We start from the raw sequence: 9603 nt of genomic DNA, 5'->3' as shown, positions 1-9603 counted from the left end.
GAGCAGGAACATGAGGCACGCAGCACCACAGACCCATCTGCAGCACCACATACAACATGCTGCACATGCTGGTATTCCCCATGCTGCTAATCTGCAGAGTGGGTATTGACACCAGGAGGTCCCAGTGTCAAAAAAACGTGTGCCTAAAATGCAGGGAGGCACATGTGGCAGCAGCACACACTACCCAAAACTGGAGCCTGCCTGGTCAGAGCCATACCCCAGTTGCTGGCCAAGCTCCCTGCTGCCAGATCGCTGCAGCTACAGCCCCAGGAGGCCCCCAGGACTCCAGGCAAGGCTGATGGGATCAGCCCAGGTGCTGGTCCCAACCTTCCCTACCCCACCCAGGGCAACGTGATGCACACCCGAGCACAGGCATTCCCCAGGGACAAGTAGCGGCAGCATAGATTGTGTTGCTCCTATTTGTCCCTGGGGAAATGCATGTTTCCACTCATGGAGATGCACCTCTAGATTCTTTTGCTGCATCTGGCATGTTGTGAGTTTGACTGAGGTTCACGGGAGAAGTCTCACTGACAATGCCACTGGTTTAGAAGTCTGAGCAGCACACCTCAACCTGATTTATCAGAAATTTCCTGTCAGAAATAGTATTTTAGCTCTTACTTGATGCTTCCATACATCTGCTCCTTAACATTATTCTACTCTAATTTGTTATGGTTTACATCATTTGTTATTATGAAAGGCTGCCTATGCACGTTCCTTGTGAGGTATTGTGAAGCTATTGGCCCTATCCTGAAGAATTTTCCATTTAAACAGACAAGAAAAGAAAGTATTAGTGTTTTAAGTTTGCAAACAAAGGTCTGAGATGTGGAGATTAGGGAATTGCTCAAGTTCACACAGCTGTGAGGTAAAACCAGGAACTGAATCTCATGTTCCTGATTCCCAGGATGTAGCACAGGACTAATTTTCCTTTTCCTCAAACCTCTCTACCTATATACCCCTGCAGCTAGAGAGTAGGCTCCATTACTGGAGATTTGGAGGTCATAACCATTAGCTAAACAAGGATCTTGATTGGAATAGGAAGAGGAGTGTTTCCTCTGGGACCATCCTGTCTTTTTCTCTTCTACTTCACTGCATGCAATTTATACCAAGAACTTTCCCAACCCCTACCAGCTGGCTCCCCCATGTCAATATGAAGTAACAAATTATCCCAATACCTTGCCTTCCCTTGCCTGAATACTTGCAATGCTGTATAAAAAAATCTTTCAAAAGGATTAACCTTTAATGATCTAATAGGTAATGTCAAGGTAACATCTACACAACCATGTGCCTTGGGAAGGATTAACTAGCTCCTATTCAATGGGATTAGGACTATCTCTGTTCATTCTAAGTCCCACCCACACCTTCTGCATTTACTCCTAGCTGCTCTAGAAGGCTTTCTGTGCAGCTGGTTTCTTGAGAGCCTTTTACAGTGCCATACTCCCTCCCCCTGCACTGTATGCAGAGTCTAGATGTCTTCCTCAGGACTGAGAAGATGATACGGCATTGCAAAGCCAAACATACTCCCCTGTTAATTTTGGGGACCTGGGCCAGGAGAAGCTTTGAGTTTTTACAATCTTAAAATTGAAAATCTTATTTCTACACATTTGTTTCAGTTATAATTTTATATTTTGTTATAATGAGGTGGTACACTTAGGCAACTACCTTGAATAAGGTTATCCAAATAAATGGCCTTTTCATCTGCATGGAAAAGAAGAACTACTAGGATTTAAAAATGCTAGATATACAGTTATACAATTCTCCACAGTATCATGTCATTTAAAAGTGAAATATTTATTAACCAAAGCTTAGTGTACAGCATTTTTCAATATACCATCAAGTTATTTCACCACCTGTATCATTTAAATGAGAAGGAAATATTCTGTATTAAATAAATACTTTTCATAGGCCTTCTTTTAATACCTTATATGAAAATATTTCATTCATGTCACCTGGAAGGTTTAATAGGCTACTCCCACTTTATATTCCACAAATGTAACTTTTTGTGTTGGCAGTTCCTCTTTCAGAGAGAGGATGAAGCAGTAGTTATGGAAATTAGCTCTGTGTCCCCACCAGCACACATTTTAAAATAGCGTTATCACCACAGCTTTGTGGCATACCAGTTACTGCCAGTGTTTGAATATGTTCCTGTAAACAGTCCTTTGTTAATCTTCTGAATGCAGAAAACTCCCTTAGCAAAAAACAGAATAGAAGAAAAAAATGTCTGCAATCACAACTCCATGACGATATATATTTCTGGACCAGTTAAAACAATCCCCAGCACCTAATTCATTAAAGTTAGGGCTGCTAGGTCTCCAGGACAACAACATTTCATGTTTATTATTGGTACATATATATTTTCTTTTTTATTATCCACTACTCTTTTCTAGTCACACACACTAGATAGCGGCAATATAGGAGTAACTACATGTATCAATGGACCCTATATAATAGCATCCAATATTATAAGGACCCTATATAATAGCATCCAAACAAAAAAGATGAACATATTTCCCACCCCAGCACCACCAGCACCATCACAATACTATGTGAATTTAGAACTGGTGCATGTTTGTCTACATTAGCAAACACAGAAGAATGCTCACAGAGCTTTTACTGCCTGATCCTAAGGCTGTCAATGGCAAAACTGAGTCAGCAACTTCAGTGATGCAGAATCAAGCCCTTAGTAAATGACTGTGAAAAATCCTTTTGCTAAACAACCCTTTAAATTATTACTGTAAACATTTATAGGGCACTTTCCAGTACCTATGGGAAGGAAACACAGTGATTACTAAAATCCGGATAACACCGTGGAATGACATATTTTTCAAAAGGACAAAAGAAAAACTATTTTTGAATGGTACATTATAAAAAGAATGAAGGAAAAAGACAGTGAGACAGGGCAAAGCCATTTTCCCTTAACATCTACAAAGTTCAGGTGTTCCTGTGCAAATATGCTCTCTGTTAAACAACGTCAGCATATTTGGTTCTGTACACTTTTGGCTGGGGCCTATTATAGTTACCTCATTAGTGAACAGCTCATGTAATCAATAACTTGCCAACTGAGACACTAAGAGTTTCTTATCCATAGCTTTGCATGTTGCAGTGTTCTCAGAAATATTGATGAAACTGCATCCTGCTTTACTTGAAACAGCATCTCTCTTTTTGGTTTGTTTTAGCCTGTGTATCACAATAATTGGAATTTTCTTGACATTGAAGATAGCCCTTCTGTGCCCAAAATGTTTTCTTTGCACTCACATTCCTTATTTTGGCTTTATCTACCAGCTATGTTTGTTATTCAAGATGTATTACTATTCTCTTGTTTCCCTAAACTTACAAGTTTTGGGATATTTTCAAATTCCAAAGGGCTTATTATGAGATATTTTACAAAGGTGCAAGGCAATATATAAATATAGCCCAGATTCTGTGCCATACCTCTAAAGAAATTCTTTTAGTCACATTTATGATTCTAGGCTCCCAGAGTGGCTCTAACATAAGGCAAAGCAATCCTAGAACTGCCCTAACATACTGCAGCTTTATAAAGCTGCTTCTTTCCAAGCTACTGCCCACATCCTCTACATACTACCCGGAACAGACACTGGGAAAGAAAAGCCTCTAGATACCAATCATACTCGGTTTTTGATTGAGGAATTCCTCAAGGAACGTTTCTACAAGGGTAAAGGGGTTAGAACAGAAACCAAGGTCCATCCCTATATATTCCTATATAAATGAGAGAGTTTGGTCTGAAACATGAATACAAAAAATGGTTTAAACCAAAATTTAGCTTAGGTTTGAATAGCATCTATGCTATTTATGCTTATGATGAAGTTTCTTCTCCTAGACCTGGATTCAGTCACCCTCACCAACACAGAAATATTGAACTTGCCATACTGAATCCAACCAAGGTCCATCAAGGGTACATGCAGATGTTACACTTAGATTGATCTAACCCTGCTTAGGTTGATCTAAGTGCCAAACTTTACATACATTCATGGAATTCAAATCAGGCAAAAAGTCATCAGACTGATCTAACTTAGTTTACCTAAGGAGGTGCACTATATAGATCACACTAACCAAACTAACCCATGCCCAATCTATAGCATGTTATAGAGTGGGTTTACAAGTGTGCATGTTCAGCACACAGCCCCAGGCCTGGAAAGGCCCAACCACTTGCTTTAACCCCAGAGATACACTTTTTTCAACCCCCTGCCACCCTGACCAGGCTATTGTTAGCTCTCTGAGCCCACTCCCAGCCCCAGATGGACAATTCCACCCCCCACAGACCCACCAATCCCATGTCTCAAAAACCCACCAGCTCCCCCAGCCCACCAAAGTCCCCTCTTCAAAACTGCTAGCCTTTCCCCCCACCTCAGCTTAGGTCAGGTGTCTAGCATTGGCAAATGTGTGCACAAGTAGTGTCCCAATCTACAATCACGTGGCTTAAAGTAAGCTGTGCTCATAGATCAGGTCCAGCAAACGTGTGTATGTGCTGCTATTTTAATGGCCTGCCTCTGACAGGCCAAAAGCAGATGCACCAGAGAAAAATTTAGAAGCCCTGCAGTATCTGGATAATCTGCTCCCTACCTCAGGTGTTATCTGGTCTTTAATATTTAGAGATTAGTTTAAACCCTGAAACATAAGGTTTAATATCCCTTCCAAAGTTCTGTTATCATTACACCTCAAGATATTCTCTTTATCATGATAAAAGTGTTCAGTTCCACTTTTTAATATTGAGAACTTCTTGACCTCAATATTTCTTGTTGCAACAGACTTTACAGTGTAATTACAGACTGTGTGAAAAAGCATTTCCTTTTATTGCCTTTGAATTTGCTGTCTTTTACTTTAAACGCTCCATGCACTGTACACGCTAAATTTCTGCGGCACTGACCATTTTAATGTTGCTGAGATACAATAGAAACAAGGCTGGAAAGGGCCTCTTGGGCCATCAAGTTCAGTCCCCTGCATTCTTGCAGACAAACTTTACATGGAGAATCCCCAACTTACATGCAACTATAAGGCAAAATTACCAGAATGCTACCACCACCCTATAACATGTCATAGATGAGAAATGATAAGGGCCAATGTCCTAACCACTGCAATTACATGAAAGCAGTTAGTTCCTAGGAAAAAGGCAGGAAAGTAAAAACCCCAAAGCCATGCCAGTGTGGGATGTGGGGGAAGTTCCTTTCTAAAAATACTTAATGCAACTGAATTTTTTGCGTATGTATTTGGGGTGCTTAATACCTCGGATAGGCTGTTTTATTATTTTAAATTAAAAATTGTATTTAATGTTTATATAACTGAAAAAAGAAGGCTTTGATCTCCCTTGTCTATTCTATTCATTATTTATTATACTGCATAGACTTATATAATTTTCTCAAGTCCCTTCTTATTGATCTGCTTGCAAAGGAAAACTACCCCAATCTTTCCAATATCTCTTCATATGAGAGTTTTTTTCAAGCTGTTGATATCCTAATTGCCCGCTCCTTCTGCAATATCCTTTTTTTTGATGGGGTCACCAGTACCATGTGCAGTACATTATATGAGGCCACATTACTGATTTACATAAGAGCAGGATAATAGTCTCCATATTATTCTCCATTCCCTTCCTTATTCATCCTAACAACCTGCTAGATTTTTTACTGAAGCTACATATTCAGAAGAGTTTGTTGAGCTATCAATAATGACATCCCAGTCCCTCTTTTCAGTTGATGCAGTTTACTGGCCTTGCGCTAAAGTGCATAAGTAGCTTAAGTCATTATCTTTGGTGAGTATTATGTGTATATGTTGACAGTGAATTTCATTTGCCACGTTACCCAGTCATCTGGATTATGAGTCTCTTGAAGTTGTTCCCTGAACCCTACTAAGCAAAATAACATAACTTTCAAATGTTGGTACATCACTGCTTACCAGTCCTTCTACATCATCTATAAATATACTAAACAACACTGATTCTAGTTCAGAACCTCAAAGCACCTCTCATTAAATTTTTGTCATAATACAATTGACAATTTAAACCTACACATTGACAGATTTTGATTCCCTACATCCAATAGCTTAACAACCATTTCGGCCATAGAACTGTGCCCAATCTTTAGCCAAAAGCAAAATTTCCATGGGTGTGATGGAATCAGTCAACAGGCAGCGTCACCTTCAAGTGGCAATAAAGCAGAACAGCAACTTCAGGACCTGGAGAAATCCTGTATCTGATTTCCCAGTTCCCTGAGGAACTGGAGAGCCTATTTGAATGGTCAAAAGTTAAAAGTCACAAAAGTGTATCTATTAATCATGGTGAGACTCAATCAGTTTGGCTTGCCAATGGGCCCAGAGTTCTCTAGCTTGTTTTACTGAATATACTTGTAAGCAGGAGGGAAGGCACAAATTATATACCAATGCCCTATTGTATTTGATATATAGTGCATTTGATTTCTTTAGGCCTCTGACAGACATTACATTTAATACATGATTAACAGGTTAATTACATCTTAAATAGTGACCTGCCCATGCATTTATTCAATTAATGACATGATAAGATGAGGACCAAGCGAATGAGGAAAATTATTACACAAAATATGTGGCTTATTCCTTATTTTATCTTGCACACATCACTTTGTTATTCTTTCGTAGACTAGGAAGGGAGGGAAAGAGTATCTGCCAGCTGCTCCCCACTGGCTTCTTGCACACTGTGGTCCCCAGTGTGAGAAGTGGACAGGTGACTTTGCCTTGCCATTCCATCCACTCAGCTGGGAGCAGAAGAAACAGAAGCATTTCATCAGGAGAGCATCCCCAAGCCAGGTTCCTGGCCCTGCCTGTTTTCCCTTGCTACCCTCACCACTGAGATGGGTGGCAGGAATGGTGATTTAAAAGCTGCTGCGGGCTGAAAGTGGATTTACATGTCAAGCAGAGCCAAGGAGGTGATCCTCCCCCTCTATGCAACACTGGTCAGGCCACAGCTGGAGTACTGTGTCCAGTTCTGGGTGCCCCACTTCAGGAGGGATGTGGACAACATTGAGAGAGTCCAGAGGAGGGCCACCCACATGATCTGGGGACTACAGGGCAGACCCTACAATGAGAGACTGCGGGACCTGAACATGTTCAGCCTTCACAAGAGAAGGCTGAGGGGGGATGTGGTGACAGTCTATAAACTCACTAGCAGGGACCAGAAGGGTTTGGGAGAGACCTTGTTTCCCCTAGCACCCCCTGGCATAACAAGGAATAACAGCCACAAGAAAACTGGTGGGGAGCAGCTGGCAGGTACTCCTTCCCTCCCTTCCTAGTCTACAGAAGGGTCTGAAGCAATTTTCCCCTGTGCCTTCTCCACACTACGATGACCCCAGACTCAAGAAGACAGGGGTCCTTGCTCCTGCATCCACTCCTGGTCCATGGGAAGAATGAAGCCAGGGAAAGTCTGCAAACATTAATTTTCTCAGGAGAAACTCTCCCAGGACTGATGTCTAACTGGTTGGAGTCGCCTTATTTTATTTTTCTTATTGTTTTCCGAGAGCCACCATTTCTGGTCTAGATGAAACAGCATGAACATTTTACACTTTGTGGTTTCTACTGGGAGAACACACTTATCCTGGTTGAAAATAGCATCTGTACAGGACCTAAGTGATAACTTATGTTATAGTCAGGTCTTTGCAGAGCTAAATTAGAACTGTAGAAAATTTCAGTATACCATTGAATTATAATGTACTGACTTCTTTAAAAAAATAAATTGAGTTGTTAAACAATCCATACTCTTCCTGTTTATATTTAATAGCTTTAGAATGCATCTAAGCTTTAAACTGTTTTTTGCACTTTGCACACCAATACTTTCTACATTCATACAACTGCTTTGTACACTTGTCTTGGATAGAGAAAATATTTCTGAATAAATACTTAACACTGCACATCCCAGAAGTATACACTGATGTTACAGACACTCATTTAGACTTGAAAAATTAGCCTCTCTCTAACTTTTTAATTTTATATGGAAAGCTATTATGATTTTGGATATCACAAAAGTAATAATAGTTCTGGCCTGAGAATTCTGTTCTAAAGGTGTAAGATTATGTCCTGACATATATTAAAGTCAGGAAACTATATGACCATGATAATAACTAGATTCTTCAATGGTTCCACAAAAAAAGCACTTTATAACTCCTGAGCTTTTCCTTGTACTTGCCAACACTGCTTCATTTTAATTTGTTTACATATGTCACTGTAAACTCAGAAGACAGAATGGGTGGATGGCTGGGAATTCACAAAGGCATAAATGTCAGAAATTCCAGTCCTGACCCTGGCTTTTCCATCTTTCCATTAATAAGTCACTTCCTTCTCAGTCCATTATGCTGAACACATGACACATTTACAGCAGTGTAAAAATGGAACAGACAATGACATATAGTTTAATTTACTTCAACCCAGCAATAGAGTTCTACTCATTTTAGTTGATAGGCCTAAATGTCATTTGTCTGCAGCTTACTCCAAAGCAGCTGTTTGCTCATGGCAAAAAGGTTTTCAAATTCTCCTCAACACCTAGTGGTGAAGTATTGTAATAGCTTCTACTATAAGCCGTTATACTATATCTAAGGTAGTCAGCTCATCTATGAGATTCCTCATCATTCCAGAACTTTAAGATGAGGGCATGAAGCTGTGATGTGAGCTCCTCTTCTCCCTGTTTTAAGATTTCAGCCATGGTTCCATCCACTCCAGATACCTTGTTGTTCTTCATCTGCTCGATGGCTTTCCTCACCTTGTCAAGGGTTCGAGTGCTTCTAAGATCATCTCTGACTGAGTTTTGTGGGATGGAGTTGAAAACACTCTCATGCTTCATCTTAAGGTTCTGGAATGATGAGAAAATCCCAGATGACCTCAGGGATGCCATGACTGTGACAGTCTTAAAGAAATGAGACAAGTCTGACTGTGGAAACTACAGAGGGGTCACCTTGCTGTCCACCACAGGAAAGAGCATTGTGAGAACCCTTTTCAACCATCTCCTTCCACTTGCAAAAGAGCTCATCCTGGAATCCTAGTATGGGTTTAGGACATCAGAAGGTACAACGAACATAATTCACAGCTTATGACCTGCAGGAGAAATGTTGGGAACAACATAAGCCTCTCTACATGGCCTTCTTTGATCTCATAAAACTTTCAACTCTTGTCAGTAAAGAAGTATTATGGACGATCCTTCTGATGTATGGATGCCCACCAAAAGGTGTCACCATTCTCTGCCTGCTCCATGGCAGTGTGTGAGTGGTTGTTCACAGTAATGGATCTATCACAAATCCCTTTGCAGTTAAGATGGGAGTTAAGCAAGGTTGTGTCATCGCTCCACCACTCTTCTCAATACTCCTTGCAGCAAATTTACACCAACAAGCTTCCATCCAGAGTAGACCTAAATTGCTGAATAGATAGTAAGCTGTTTAATGTTCACAGAATCATAGAATCATAGAAGTAGGGTCAGAAGGGACCTTGTAGATCTTCAAGTCCTATCCCCTACCTGAGCAGGAGAAAAAACTAGGCTCAAATGACTCCAGGCAGGCATCAAGCCTCCTCTTAAAGACCCCCAGGGTAGGAGCCAGCACCACTTCCCTTGGAAGTTGGTTCCAGATCCTAGCCGCCCTG

This window comes from Crocodylus porosus, unplaced genomic scaffold, assembly GCF_001723895.1.
Source record: "Crocodylus porosus isolate Cpor-Errol unplaced genomic scaffold, CroPor_comp1, whole genome shotgun sequence".
NCBI lineage: Eukaryota > Metazoa > Chordata > Crocodylia > Crocodylidae > Crocodylus > Crocodylus porosus.
This window is presented reverse-complemented; position numbering follows the sequence as displayed.